This window comes from Barbus barbus (genome assembly GCF_936440315.1).
Source record: "Barbus barbus genome assembly, chromosome: 47".
In the NCBI taxonomy this organism is placed as follows: Eukaryota; Metazoa; Chordata; class Actinopteri; order Cypriniformes; family Cyprinidae; genus Barbus; species Barbus barbus.
Window position 1 is genome coordinate 996,508 of NC_136725.1, and position 18,139 is coordinate 1,014,646.

Genomic DNA, 18,139 nt, shown 5'->3' on the forward strand with positions numbered 1-18,139 from the left:
TTAAAGAAATTGACCAATGCTAGGTTTTTATTTTCGTTTAAAATATTATATTGTGTTTTTGCTGCTTTGTACATTGCCTATTTGTATGTTATTCTTTTATTACCTGTGTCCTGTTGCGGTGTTTCTGTTGCGCTGTGGAGCTTCTGTCACTACAACAAATTCCTCGTATGTGAACATACCTGGCCAATAAAGCTCATTCTGATTAAAATTGTAAGATATGTTTACAAAAACATGCCTGGAACTTAAATATACTGTGGACTATACATCAAAGTCATTTTCATTGTGCCCACATTAAGAAATGTTCACTTTTTTCATTCAAGGTTAGCTTGTGATGGCTACAGTTTGCATGTGTTTTGTGGCACTGTACCATTTAAGCCCATCTTTAAAAATAGTTAATTTATTAAAATAATATGCTCTACATAATAATGTACGATGCATTTATTTGTAAATGAATAAAAAACACTTATTATTGTAGTTCACATGCTTGATTCGTTAGCATCTTTCAGTAAGGCTAATGGTCTGACCTTGAGATTAGCTTTGTGTGCAAGCTAATGAAACTCATCTTTACATTTAAAGAAAATTATATAAATGATACTGTTTGTTCATACACAAAAAAAACAATACATTTGTCTCTTATTTGACATAATATTAGTGTATTTACCAAAGAAGTGTCTGAACACTGCAGAAATGTGTGTATTTCTGAAGGCTCCTGAAGTGTGTGTGTGTGTGTGTGTGTGTGTGTGTGTGTACCCAATAAATAACAACAAATAAACATGAGTGTATGTAACACATCCAAGTCCATTTATGCAAGTAATAAGTGATTTATTTAATTCATATAAACTGTTATATTTAAAAGTGCTAAACTGAGTGATGCATGTTTACTGTCATATTAAACATTGCAACAGACATAATTTGGTTATATTAGATGCATTATCTTATTTAACCACAATCCTGAGATTTGCATTAAAACTACCACATGCACACTTGTACACTGAACACCTGCATTCAGACCACACCTGGGACTTAAGAGGTGCTTCTTGAAGGATGCATGCTAGTAAGGCTGCCACGTCTTCAAATTCCCTCAAACAACATCTCATTTTGAAGGATCCTTGGAGCATGTTTTGTGTCTTTCTTTTGGCTTGTTTTGACGGATGCATCAAGTGTATATTTTGTGTCCTCCAAACACCCACAAACCTTTTCACTTATTCCAATTCACAGAAAATAATCAGCACTGAGCTCACCCAATTTCATTATACAATGCTAGTAAAAGAAAAAAGTTTAAGACCTGATAGAAGAGAGGGGACTGCATTTCTAAAGCTAGGAATACTGTACCGAGTATTAGTATAGGAAACGAGCAGGAATACATGGTAGTGAAGGTGTGGGTGGAGAAGAAAGAATTGGTGAATTATAATCCATGTAAAGGACTAGAGGTAAGGAGATTTGCTGAGATATAGGGACACAACTGTAGTAACATGAAGTGGAGTGGGGATTTTTATGATCATGACACGCGAGGAGAGACAGAAATGACTTCACTGGTCAAATAATAGTGTGGCTTAATAAGGGTGAATGCACAGGAACAGAAGTTAATGCTGGGAAAGATCAGTACTGGATCTTATATTCGTATCAAACACCACTGCAGCAGAGATCGTTAGAGAACTGCAGAACAACTGAGAAATAGAACTGGGAAAAGTGCATTGGAATAATACCAGGAGTAAAAGAATGGATATTACAGTCAAATTATGTCTGGAATCAATGTTCCTAAGATATTCCAAATATTAGACAACACAATAAAGCCAGGCAGAGTCCGTTCAAAGCACAGTTAATAAATGTAAACGTGCTTCATGACATGAGGTGTATTACAGCTCTGAAATATATGTGTAGTGCAGGAGAAGACAACAGCACCTGCACATGATTCAAAATCATTACCACGGAGAGGGGAAATAAAACAAGTTATATTGAGAAGACTTACGACATTAAAACCTAAATAAACCCGTCATATCTCAGGAAAACATGTCACGCATTTACACAAGAAAGGCTGAGATGAAGAAGCAGCTATGAGACATGGGTAGAGCAGAGTATAAATACAGTAGAATGTGGGAGTAATGACCAACAGGAGAGGAAATGAGCAGTCATTTCAATACATGTTTAAAAAACAACACAAACCATCGCAGAAATTCTAATGGTTTCCATTAAATTACCATTAGAAACCATTAGCTTTCTCCAGTAAAACCATTACAAAATTCCTTTCTGTAGTGTTTTGGGCATTTTTCCACTAGGATTTAACATCCCAGCAACAGAATACATCACATACCAGCAGAAGCCATTATAATCTCCATTAAAACCAGTACGATCCCATCAGAAGCATCACATACCAGCAGACGCTATTATAATCTCCATTAAAACCAGTACAATCCCATCAGAAGCATCACATACCAGCAGACGCCATTATAATCTCCATTAAAACCAGTACAATCCCATCAGAACCATCACATACCAGCAGACGCCATTATAATCTCCATTAAAACCAGTACGATCTCATCAGAAGCATCACATACCAGCAGACGCCATTATAATCTCCATTAAAACCAGTACAATCCCAACAGAATCCATCACATACCAGCAGACGCCATTACAATCTCCATTAAAACAAGTAAAATCCTATCAGAGCCATCACATACCAGCAGACGCCATTATAATCTCCATTAAAACCAGTACAATCCCATCAGAATCCATCACATACCAGCAGACGCCATTACAATCTCCATTAAAACGAGTACAATCCCATCAGAGCCATCACATACCAGCAGATGCCATTATAATCTCCATTAAAACCAGTACAATCCCATCAGAATCCATCACATACCAGCAGACGCCATTATAATCTCCATTAAAACCAGTACAATCCCATAAGAATCCATCACATACCAGCAGACGCCATTACAATCTCCATTAAAACCAGTACGATCCCATCAGAAGCATCACATACCAGCAGACGCCATTATAATCTCCATTAAAACCAGTACAATCCCATCAGAATCCATCACATACCAGCAGACGCCATTACAATCTCCATTAAAACCAGTACAATCCCATCAGAGCCATCACATACCAGCAGACGCCATTATAATCTCCATTAAAACCAGTACAATCCCATCAGAAGCATCACATACCAGCAGACACCATTATAATCTCCATTAAAACCAGTACAATCCCATCAGAATCCATCACATACCAGTAGACGCCATTACAATCTCCATTAAAACCAGTACGATCCCATCAGAAGCATCACATATCAGCAAACGCCATTAAAATCTCCATTAAAACCAGTACGATCCCATCAGAAGCATCACATACCAGCAGACGCCATTACAATCTCCATTAAAACCAGTACGATCCCATCAGAAGCATCACATACCAGCAGACGCCATTAAAATCTCCATTAAAACCAGTACGATCCCATCAGAACCATCACATACCAGCAGACACCATTATAATCTCCATTAAAACCAGTACAATCCATTGAGAATCCATCACATACCAGCAGACACCATTACAATCTCCATTAAAACCAGTACGATCCCATCAGAAGCATCACATACCAGCAGACGCCATTATAATCTCAATTAAAACCAGTACAATCCCATCAGAAGCATCACATACCAGCAGACGCCATTACAATCTCCATTAAAACCAGTACAATCCCATCAGAGCCATCACATACCAGCAGACGCCATTATAATCTCCATTAAAACCAGTACAATCCCATCAGAAGCATCACATACCAGCAGACACCATTATAATCTCCATTAAAACCAGTACAATCCCATCAGAATCCATCACATACCAGTAGACGCCATTACAATCTCCATTAAAACCAGTACGATCCCATCAGAAGCATCACATACCAGCAGACGCCATTATAATCTCCATTAAAACCAGTACGATCCCATCAGAATCCATCACATACCAGCAGACGCCATTATAATCTCCAATAAAACCAGTACGATCCCATCAGAAGCATCACATACCAGCAGACGCCAGTATAATCTCCATTAAAACCAGTACGAGCCCATCAGAAGCATCACATACCAGCAGACGCCATTACAATCTCAAAGAGCTGATAAAATATAAAAACTGTAACTTGAATGCAATGTAAATAGCTTTGGATAAAAGCGTCTGCTAAATGCATAAATGTAAATGTAAATCTCATTCCAGCAGACGCCATTATAATCTCCATTAAAACCAGTACAATCCCATCAGAAGCATCACATACCAGCAGACGCCATTATAATCTCCATTAAAACCAGTACAATCCCATCAGAGCCATCACATACCAGTAGACGCCATTACAATCTCCATTAAAACCAGTACAATCCCATCGGAAGCATCACATACCAGCAGACACCATTATAATCTCCATTAAAACCAGTACAATCCCATCAGAATCCATCACATACCAGCAGACGCCATTACAATCTCCATTAAAACCAGTACGATCCCATCAGAAGCATCACATACCAGCAGACGCCATTAAAATCTCCATTAAAACTAGTACGATCCCATCAGAAGCATCACATACCAGCAGACGCCATTAAAATCTCCATTAAAACCAGTACGATCCCATCAGAAGCATCACATACCAGCAGACGCCATTAAAATCTCCATTAAAACCAGTACGATCCCATCAGAACCATCACATACCAGCAGACGCCATTATAATCTCCATTAAAACCAGTACGATCCCATCAGAAGCATCACATACCAGCAGACGCCATTACAATCTCCATTAAAACCAGTACAATCCCATCAGAGCCATCACATACCAGCAGACGCCATTATAATCTCCATTAAAACCAGTACAATCCCATCAGAAGCATCACATACCAGCAGACACCATTATAATCTCCATTAAAACCAGTACAATCCCATCAGAATCCATCACATACCAGTAGACGCCATTACAATCTCCATTAAAACCAGTACGATCCCATCAGAAGCATCACATACCAGCAGACGCCATTACAATCTCCATTAAAACCAGTACAATCCCATCAGAATCATCACATACCAGCAGACGCCATTATAATCTCCATTAAAACCAGTACGTTCCCATCAGAAGCATCACATACCAGCAGACGCCATTATAATCTCCAATAAAACCAGTACGATCCCATCAGAAGCATCACATACCAGCAGACGCCAGTATAATCTCCATTAAAACCAGTACGATCCCATCAGAAGCATCACATACCAGCAGACGCCATTACAATCTCAAAGAGCTGATAAAATATAAAAACTGTAACTTGCATGCAATGTAAATAGCTTTGGATAAAAGCGTCTGCTAAATGCATAAATGTAAATGTAAATCTCATTCCAGCAGACGCCATTATAATCTCCATTAAAACCAGTACAATCCCATCAGAAGCATCACATACCAGCAGACGCCATTATAATCTCCATTAAAACCAGTACAATCCCATCAGAGCCATCACATACCAGTAGACGCCATTACAATCTCCATTAAAACCAGTACAATCCCATCGGAAGCATCACATACCAGCAGACACCATTATAATCTCCATTAAAACCAGTACAATCCCATCAGAATCCATCACATACCAGCAGACGCCATTACAATCTCCATTAAAACCAGTACGATCCCATCAGAAGCATCACATACCAGCAGACGCCATTAAAATCTCCATTAAAACTAGTACGATCCCATCAGAAGCATCACATACCAGCAGACGCCATTACAATCTCCATTAAAACCAGTACGATCCCATCAGAAGCATCACATACCAGCAGACGCCATTAAAATCTCCATTAAAACTAGTACGATCCCATCAGAAGCATCACATACCAGCAGACGCCATTAAAATCTCCATTAAAACCAGTACAATCCCATCAGAAGCATCACATACCAGCAGACGCCATTAAAATCTCCATTAAAACCAGTACGATCCCATCAGAACCATCACATACCAGCAGACGCCATTATAATCTCCATTAAAACCAGTACGATCCCATCAGAAGCATCACATACCAGCAGACGCCATTACAATCTCCATTAAAACCAGTACAATCCCATCAGAGCCATCACATACCAGCAGACGCCATTATAATCTCCATTAAAACCAGTACAATCCCATCAGAAGCATCACATACCAGCAGACACCATTATAATCTCCATTAAAACCAGTACAATCCCATCAGAATCCATCACATACCAGTAGACGCCATTACAATCTCCATTAAAACCAGTACGATCCCATCAGAAGCATCACATACCAGCAGACGCCATTACAATCTCCATTAAAACCAGTACAATCCCATCAGAATCATCACATACCAGCAGACGCCATTATAATCTCCATTAAAACCAGTACGTTCCCATCAGAAGCATCACATACCAGCAGACGCCATTATAATCTCCAATAAAACCAGTACGATCCCATCAGAAGCATCACATACCAGCAGACGCCAGTATAATCTCCATTAAAACCAGTACGATCCCATCAGAAGCATCACATACCAGCAGACGCCATTACAATCTCAAAGAGCTGATAAAATATAAAAACTGTAACTTGAATGCAATGTAAATAGCTTTGGATAAAAGCGTCTGCTAAATGCATAAATGTAAATGTAAATCTCATTCCAGCAGACGCCATTATAATCTCCATTAAAACCAGTACAATCCCATCAGAAGCATCACATACCAGCAGACGCCATTATAATCTCCATTAAAACCAGTACAATCCCATCAGAGCCATCACATACCAGTAGACGCCATTACAATCTCCATTAAAACCAGTACAATCCCATCGGAAGCATCACATACCAGCAGACACCATTATAATCTCCATTAAAACCAGTACAATCCCATCAGAATCCATCACATACCAGCAGACGCCATTACAATCTCCATTAAAACCAGTACGATCCCATCAGAAGCATCACATACCAGCAGACGCCATTAAAATCTCCATTAAAACTAGTACGATCCCATCAGAAGCATCACATACCAGCAGACGCCATTAAAATCTCCATTAAAACCAGTACGATCCCATCAGAAGCATCACATACCAGCAGACGCCATTAAAATCTCCATTAAAACCAGTACGATCCCATCAGAACCATCACATACCAGCAGACGCCATTATAATCTCCATTAAAACCAGTACGATCCCATCAGAAGCATCACATACCAGCAGACGCCATTACAATCTCCATTAAAACCAGTACAATCCCATCAGAATCCATCACATACCAGCAGACGCCATTACAATCTCCATTAAAACGAGTACAATCCCATCAGAGCCATCACATACCAGCAGACGCCATTATAATCTCCATTAAAACCAGTACAATCCCATAAGAATCCATCACATACCAGCAGACGCCATTACAATCTCCATTAAAACCAGTACGATCCCATCAGAAGCATCACATACCAGCAGACGCCATTATAATCTCCATTAAAACCAGTACAATCCCATCAGAATCCATCACATACCAGCAGACGCCATTACAATCTCCATTAAAACCAGTACAATCCCATCAGAGCCATCACATACCAGCAGACGCCATTATAATCTCCATTAAAACCAGTACAATCCCATCAGAAGCATCACATACCAGCAGACACCATTATAATCTCCATTAAAACCAGTACAATCCCATCAGAATCCATCACATACCAGTAGACGCCATTACAATCTGATGGGATCGTACTGGTTTTAATGGAGATTATAATGGCGTCTGCTGGTATGTGATGCTTCTGATGGAATCGTACTGGTTTTAATGGAGATTATAATGGCGTCCATTAAAACCAGTACGATCCCATCAGAATCCATCACATACCAGCAGACGCCATTATAATCTCCATTAAAACCAGTACGATTCCATCAGAAGCATCACATACCAGCAGACGCCATTATAATCTCCATTAAAACCAGTACGATCCCATCAGAAACATCACATACCAGCAGACGCCATTATAATCTCCATTAAAACCAGTACAATCCCATCAGAGCCATCACATACCAGCAGACGCCAGTATAATCTCCATTAAAACCAGTACGATCCCATCAGAATCCATCACATACCAGGAGACGCCATTACAATCTCCATTAAAACCAGTACAATCCCATCAGAAGCATCACATACCAGCAGACTCCATTATAATCTCCATTAAAACCAGTACGATCCCATCAGAAGCATCACATACCAGCAGACGCCATTATAATCTCCATTAAAACCAGTACGATCCCATCAGAAGCATCACATACCAGCAGACGCCATTATAATCTCCATTAAAACCAGTACGATCCCATCAGAAGCATCACATACCAGCAGACGCCATTATAATCTCCATTAAAACCAGTACGATCCCATCAGAAGCATCACATACCAGCAGACGCCAGTATAATCTCCATTAAAACCAGTACGATCCCATCAGAAGCATCACATACCAGCAGATGCCATTATAATCTCCATTAAAACCAGTACGATCCCATCAGAAGCATCTCATACCAGCAGACGCCATTATAATCTCCATTAAAACCAGTACGATCCCATCAGAAGCATCACATACCAGCAGACGCCAGTATAATCTCCATTAAAACCAGTACGATCCCATCAGAAGCATCACATACCAGCAGACGCCATTACAATCTCAAAGAGCTGATAAAATATAAAAACTGTAACTTGAATGCAATGTAAATAGCTTTGGATAAAAGCGTCTGCTAAATGCATAAATGTAAATGTAAATCTCATTCCAGCAGACGCCATTATAATCTCCATTAAAACCAGTACAATCCCATCAGAAGCATCACATACCAGCAGACGCCATTATAATCTCCATTAAAACCAGTACAATCCCATCAGAGCCATCACATACCAGTAGACGCCATTACAATCTCCATTAAAACCAGTACAATCCCATCGGAAGCATCACATACCAGCAGACACCATTATAATCTCCATTAAAACCAGTACAATCCCATCAGAATCCATCACATACCAGCAGACGCCATTACAATCTCCATTAAAACCAGTACGATCCCATCAGAAGCATCACATACCAGCAGACGCCATTAAAATCTCCATTAAAACTAGTACGATCCCATCAGAAGCATCACATACCAGCAGACGCCATTGAAATCTCCATTAAAACCAGTACGATCCCATCAGAAGCATCACATACCAGCAGACGCCATTAAAATCTCCATTAAAACCAGTACGATCCCATCAGAACCATGACATACCAGCAGACGCCATTATAATCTCCATTAAAACCAGTACGATCCCATCAGAAGCATCACATACCAGCAGACGCCATTACAATCTCCATTAAAACCAGTACAATCCCATCAGAATCCATCACATACCAGCAGACGCCATTACAATCTCCATTAAAACGAGTACAATCCCATCAGAGCCATCACATACCAGCAGACGCCATTATAATCTCCATTAAAACCAGTACAATCCCATAAGAATCCATCACATACCAGCAGACGCCATTACAGTCTCCATTAAAACCAGTACGATCCCATCAGAGCCATCACATACCAGCAGACGCCATTATAATCTCCATTAAAACCAGTACAATCCCATCAGAAGCATCACATACCAGCAGACACCATTATAATCTCCATTAAAACCAGTACAATCCCATCAGAATCCATCACATACCAGCAGACGCCATTACAATCTCAAAGAGCTGATAAAATATAAAAACTGTAACTTGAATGCAATGTAAATAGCTTTGGATAAAAGCGTCTGCTAAATGCATAAATGTAAATGTAAATCTCATTCCAGCAGACGCCATTATAATCTCCATTAAAACCAGTACAATCCCATCAGAAGCATCACATACCAGCAGACGCCATTATAATCTCCATTAAAACCAGTACAATCCCATCAGAGCCATCACATACCAGTAGACGCCATTACAATCTCCATTAAAACCAGTACAATCCCATCGGAAGCATCACATACCAGCAGACACCATTATAATCTCCATTAAAACCAGTACAATCCCATCAGAATCCATCACATACCAGCAGACGCCATTACAATCTCCATTAAAACCAGTACGATCCCATCAGAAGCATCACATACCAGCAGACGCCATTAAAATCTCCATTAAAACTAGTACGATCCCATCAGAAGCATCACATACCAGCAGACGCCATTAAAATCTCCATTAAAACCAGTACGATCCCATCAGAAGCATCACATACCAGCAGACGCCATTAAAATCTCCATTAAAACCAGTACGATCCCATCAGAACCATCACATACCAGCAGACGCCATTATAATCTCCATTAAAACCAGTACGATCCCATCAGAACCATCACATACCAGCAGACGCCATTACAATCTCCATTAAAACCAGTACAATCCCATCAGAATCCATCACATACCAGCAGACGCCATTACAATCTCCATTAAAACGAGTACAATCCCATCAGAGCCATCACATACCAGCAGACGCCATTATAATCTCCATTAAAACGAGTACAATCCCATAAGAATCCATCACATACCAGCAGACGCCATTACAATCTCCATTAAAACCAGTACGATCCCATCAGAAGCATCACATACCAGCAGACGCCATTATAATCTCCATTAAAACCAGTACAATCCCATCAGAATCCATCACATACCAGCAGACGCCATTACAATCTCCATTAAAACCAGTACAATCCCATCAGAGCCATCACATACCAGCAGACGCCATTATAATCTCCATTAAAACCAGTACAATCCCATCAGAAGCATCACATACCAGCAGACACCATTATAATCTCCATTAAAACCAGTACAATCCCATCAGAATCCATCACATACCAGTAGACGCCATTACAATCTCCATTAAAACCAGTACGATCCCATCAGAAGCATCACATATCAGCAAACGCCATTAAAATCTCCATTAAAACCAGTACGATCCCATCAGAAGCATCACATACCAGCAGACGCCATTAAAATCTCCATTAAAACCAGTACGATCCCATCAGAAGCATCACATACCAGCAGACGCCATTAAAATCTCCATTAAAACCAGTACGATCCCATCAGAACCATCACATACCAGCAGACACCAGTATAATCTCCATTAAAACCAGTACAATCCCATGAGAATCCATCACATACCAGCAGACACCATTACAATCTCCATTAAAACCAGTACGATCCCATCAGAAGCATCACATACCAGCAGACGCCATTATAATCTCAATTAAAACCAGTACAATCCCATCAGAAGCATCACATACCAGCAGACGCCATTACAATCTCCATTAAAACCAGTACAATCCCATCAGAGCCATCACATACCAGCAGACGCCATTATAATCTCCATTAAAACCAGTACAATCCCATCAGAAGCATCACATACCAGCAGACACCATTATAATCTCCATTAAAACCAGTACAATCCCATCAGAATCCATCACATACCAGTAGACGCCATTACAATCTCCATTAAAACCAGTACGATCCCATCAGAAGCATCACATACCAGCAGACGCCATTATAATCTCCATTAAAACCAGTACGATCCCATCAGAATCCATCACATACCAGCAGACGCCATTATAATCTCCATTAAAACCAGTACGATTCCATCAGAAGCATCACATACCAGCAGACGCCATTATAATCTCCATTAAAACCAGTACGATCCCATCAGAAACATCACATACCAGCAGACGCCATTATAATCTCCATTAAAACCAGTACAATCCCATCAGAGCCATCACATACCAGCAGACGCCAGTATAATCTCCATTAAAACCAGTACGATCCCATCAGAATCCATCACATACCAGGAGACGCCATTACAATCTCCATTAAAACCAGTACAATCCCATCAGAAGCATCACATACCAGCAGACTCCATTATAATCTCCATTAAAACCAGTACGATCCCATCAGAAGCATCACATACCAGCAGACGCCATTATAATCTCCATTAAAACCAGTACGATCCCATCAGAAGCATCACATACCAGCAGACGCCATTATAATCTCCATTAAAACCAGTACGATCCCATCAGAAGCATCACATACCAGCAGACGCCATTATAATCTCCATTAAAACCAGTACGTTCCCATCAGAAGCATCACATACCAGCAGACGCCATTAAAATCTCCATTAAAACCAGTACGATCCCATCAGAACCATCACATACCAGCAGACACCATTATAATCTCCATTAAAACCAGTACAATCCCATGAGAATCCATCACATACCAGCAGACACCATTACAATCTCCATTAAAACCAGTACGATCCCATCAGAAGCATCACATACCAGCAGACGCCATTATAATCTCAATTAAAACCAGTACAATCCCATCAGAAGCATCACATACCAGCAGACGCCATTACAATCTCCATTAAAACCAGTACAATCCCATCAGAGCCATCACATACCAGCAGACGCCATTATAATCTCCATTAAAACCAGTACAATCCCATCAGAAGCATCACATACCAGCAGACACCATTATAATCTCCATTAAAACCAGTACAATCCCATCAGAATCCATCACATACCAGTAGACGCCATTACAATCTCCATTAAAACCAGTACGATCCCATCAGAAGCATCACATACCAGCAGACGCCATTATAATCTCCATTAAAACCAGTACGATCCCATCAGAATCCATCACATACCAGCAGACGCCATTATAATCTCCATTAAAACCAGTACGATTCCATCAGAAGCATCACATACCAGCAGACGCCATTATAATCTCCATTAAAACCAGTACGATCCCATCAGAAACATCACATACCAGCAGACGCCATTATAATCTCCATTAAAACCAGTACAATCCCATCAGAGCCATCACATACCAGCAGACGCCAGTATAATCTCCATTAAAACCAGTACGATCCCATCAGAATCCATCACATACCAGGAGACGCCATTACAATCTCCATTAAAACCAGTACAATCCCATCAGAAGCATCACATACCAGCAGACTCCATTATAATCTCCATTAAAACCAGTACGATCCCATCAGAAGCATCACATACCAGCAGACGCCATTATAATCTCCATTAAAACCAGTACGATCCCATCAGAAGCATCACATACCAGCAGACGCCATTATAATCTCCATTAAAACCAGTACGATCCCATCAGAAGCATCACATACCAGCAGACGCCATTATAATCTCCATTAAAACCAGTACGATCCCATCAGAAGCATCACATACCAGCAGACGCCAGTATAATCTCCATTAAAACCAGTACGATCCCATCAGAAGCATCACATACCAGCAGATGCCATTATAATCTCCATTAAAACCAGTACGATCCCATCAGAAGCATCACATACCAGCAGACGCCATTATAATCTCCATTAAAACCAGTACGATCCCATCAGAAGCATCACATACCAGCAGACGCCAGTATAATCTCCATTAAAACCAGTACGATCCCATCAGAAGCATCACATACCAGCAGACGCCATTACAATCTCAAAGAGCTGATAAAATATAAAAACTGTAACTTGAATGCAATGTAAATAGCTTTGGATAAAAGCGTCTGCTAAATGCATAAATGTAAATGTAAATCTCATTCCAGCAGACGCCATTATAATCTCCATTAAAACCAGTACAATCCCATCAGAAGCATCACATACCAGCAGACGCCATTATAATCTCCATTAAAACCAGTACGATCCCATCAGAAGCATCACATACCAGCAGACGCCATTAAAATCTCCATTAAAACTAGTACGATCCCATCAGAAGCATCACATACCAGCAGACGCCATTGAAATCTCCATTAAAACCAGTACGATCCCATCAGAAGCATCACATACCAGCAGACGCCATTAAAATCTCCATTAAAACCAGTACGATCCCATCAGAACCATCACATACCAGCAGACGCCATTATAATCTCCATTAAAACCAGTACGATCCCATCAGAAGCATCACATACCAGCAGACGCCATTACAATCTCCATTAAAACCAGTACAATCCCATCAGAATCCATCACATACCAGCAGACGCCATTACAATCTCCATTAAAACGAGTACAATCCCATCAGAGCCATCACATACCAGCAGACGCCATTATAATCTCCATTAAAACCAGTACAATCCCATAAGAATCCATCACATACCAGCAGACGCCATTACAATCTCCATTAAAACCAGTACGATCCCATCAGAAGCATCACATACCAGCAGACGCCATTATAATCTCCATTAAAACCAGTACAATCCCATCAGAATCCATCACATACCAGCAGACGCCATTACAATCTCCATTAAAACCAGTACAATCCCATCAGAGCCATCACATACCAGCAGACGCCATTATAATCTCCATTAAAACCAGTACAATCCCATCAGAAGCATCACATACCAGCAGACACCATTATAATCTCCATTAAAACCAGTACAATCCCATCAGAATCCATCACATACCAGCAGACGCCATTACAATCTCAAAGAGCTGATAAAATATAAAAACTGTAACTTGAATGCAATGTAAATAGCTTTGGATAAAAGCGTCTGCTAAATGCATAAATGTAAATGTAAATCTCATTCCAACAGACGCCATTATAATCTCCATTAAAACCAGTACAATCCCATCAGAAGCATCACATACCAGCAGACGCCATTATAATCTCCATTAAAACCAGTACAATCCCATCAGAGCCATCACATACCAGTAGACGCCATTACAATCTCCATTAAAACCAGTACAATCCCATCGGAAGCATCACATACCAGCAGACACCATTATAATCTCCATTAAAACCAGTACAATCCCATCAGAATCCATCACATACCAGCAGACGCCATTACAATCTCCATTAAAACCAGTACGATCCCATCAGAAGCATCACATACCAGCAGACGCCATTAAAATCTCCATTAAAACTAGTACGATCCCATCAGAAGCATCACATACCAGCAGACGCCATTAAAATCTCCATTAAAACCAGTACGATCCCATCAGAAGCATCACATACCAGCAGACGCCATTAAAATCTCCATTAAAACCAGTACGATCCCATCAGAACCATCACATACCAGCAGACGCCATTATAATCTCCATTAAAACCAGTACGATCCCATCAGAAGCATCACATACCAGCAGACGCCATTACAATCTCCATTAAAACCAGTACAATCCCATCAGAATCCATCACATACCAGCAGACGCCATTACAATCTCCATTAAAACGAGTACAATCCCATCAGAGCCATCACATACCAGCAGACGCCATTATAATCTCCATTAAAACGAGTACAATCCCATAAGAATCCATCACATACCAGCAGACGCCATTACAATCTCCATTAAAACCAGTACGATCCCATCAGAAGCATCACATACCAGCAGACGCCATTATAATCTCCATTAAAACCAGTACAATCCCATCAGAATCCATCACATACCAGCAGACGCCATTACAATCTCCATTAAAACCAGTACAATCCCATCAGAGCCATCACATACCAGCAGACGCCATTATAATCTCCATTAAAACCAGTACAATCCCATCAGAAGCATCACATACCAGCAGACACCATTATAATCTCCATTAAAACCAGTACAATCCCATCAGAATCCATCACATACCAGTAGACGCCATTACAATCTCCATTAAAACCAGTACGATCCCATCAGAAGCATCACATATCAGCAAACGCCATTAAAATCTCCATTAAAACCAGTACGATCCCATCAGAAGCATCACATACCAGCAGACGCCATTAAAATCTCCATTAAAACCAGTACGATCCCATCAGAAGCATCACATACCAGCAGACGCCATTAAAATCTCCATTAAAACCAGTACGATCCCATCAGAACCATCACATACCAGCAGACACCAGTATAATCTCCATTAAAACCAGTACAATCCCATGAGAATCCATCACATACCAGCAGACACCATTACAATCTCCATTAAAACCAGTACGATCCCATCAGAAGCATCACATACCAGCAGACGCCATTATAATCTCAATTAAAACCAGTACAATCCCATCAGAAGCATCACATACCAGCAGACGCCATTACAATCTCCATTAAAACCAGTACAATCCCATCAGAGCCATCACATACCAGCAGACGCCATTATAATCTCCATTAAAACCAGTACAATCCCATCAGAAGCATCACATACCAGCAGACACCATTATAATCTCCATTAAAACCAGTACAATCCCATCAGAATCCATCACATACCAGTAGACGCCATTACAATCTCCATTAAAACCAGTACGATCCCATCAGAAGCATCACATACCAGCAGACGCCATTATAATCTCCATTAAAACCAGTACGATCCCATCAGAATCCATCACATACCAGCAGACGCCATTATAATCTCCATTAAAACCAGTACGATTCCATCAGAAGCATCACATACCAGCAGACGCCATTATAATCTCCATTAAAACCAGTACGATCCCATCAGAAACATCACATACCAGCAGACGCCATTATAATCTCCATTAAAACCAGTACAATCCCATCAGAGCCATCACATACCAGCAGACGCCAGTATAATCTCCATTAAAACCAGTACGATCCCATCAGAATCCATCACATACCAGGAGACGCCATTACAATCTCCATTAAAACCAGTACGATCCCATCAGAAGCATCACATACCAGCAGACTCCATTATAATCTCCATTAAAACCAGTACGATCCCATCAGAAGCATCACATACCAGCAGACGCCATTATAATCTCCATTAAAACCAGTACGATCCCATCAGAAGCATCACATACCAGCAGACGCCATTATAATCTCCATTAAAACCAGTACGATCCCATCAGAAGCATCACATACCAGCAGACGCCATTATAATCTCCATTAAAACCAGTACGATCCCATCAGAAGCATCACATACCAGCAGACGCCAGTATAATCTCCATTAAAACCAGTACGATCCCATCAGAAGCATCACATACCAGCAGATGCCATTATAATCTCCATTAAAACCAGTACGATCCCATCAGAAGCATCACATACCAGCAGACGCCATTATAATCTCCATTAAAACCAGTACGATCCCATCAGAAGCATCACATACCAGCAGACGCCAGTATAATCTCCATTAAAACCAGTACGATCCCATCAGAATCATCACATACCAGCAGACGCCATTATAATCTCCATTAAAACCAGTACGATCCCATCAGAAGCATCACATACCAGCAGACGCCACTATAATCTCCATTAAAACCAGTACAATCCCATCAGAGCCATCACATACCAGCAGACGCCATTATAATCTCCATTAAAACCAGTACGATCCCATCAGAAGCATCACATACCAGCAGACGCCATTATAATCTCCATTAAAACCAGTACGATCCCATCAGAACCATCACATACCAGCAGACGCCATTATAATCTCCATTAAAACCAGTACGATCCCATCAGAAGCATCACATACCAGCAGACGCCATTATAATCTCCAGTAAAACCAGTACGATCCCATCAGAAGCATCACATACCAGCAGACGCCATTATAATCTCCATTAAAACCAGTACGATCCCATCAGAAGCATCACATACCAGCAGACCTGATTATAATCTCCATTAAAACCAGTACAATCCCATCAGAATCCATCACATACCAGCAGACACCATTATAATCTCCATTAAAACCAGTACGATCCCATCAGAAGCATCACATACCAGCAGACGCCATTATAATCTCCATTAAAACCAGTACGATCCCATCAGAACCATCACATACCAGCAGACGCCATTATAATCTCCATTAAAACCAGTACAATCCCATCAGAATCCATCACATACCAGCAGACGCCATTATAATCTCCATTAAAACCAGTACGATCCCATCAGAAGCATCACATACCAGCAGATGCCATTATAATCTCCATTAAAACCAGTACAATCCCATCAGAAGCATCACATACCAGCAGACGCCATTATAATCTCCATTAAAACCAGTACAATCCCATGAGAATCCATCACATACCAGCAGACGCCATTAAAATCTCCATTAAAACCAGTACGATCCCATCAGAACCATCTCATCTTCTATCGGTACACTAGATTATAGACAAGCAGCGTTTTTTGAGATTCTTGTT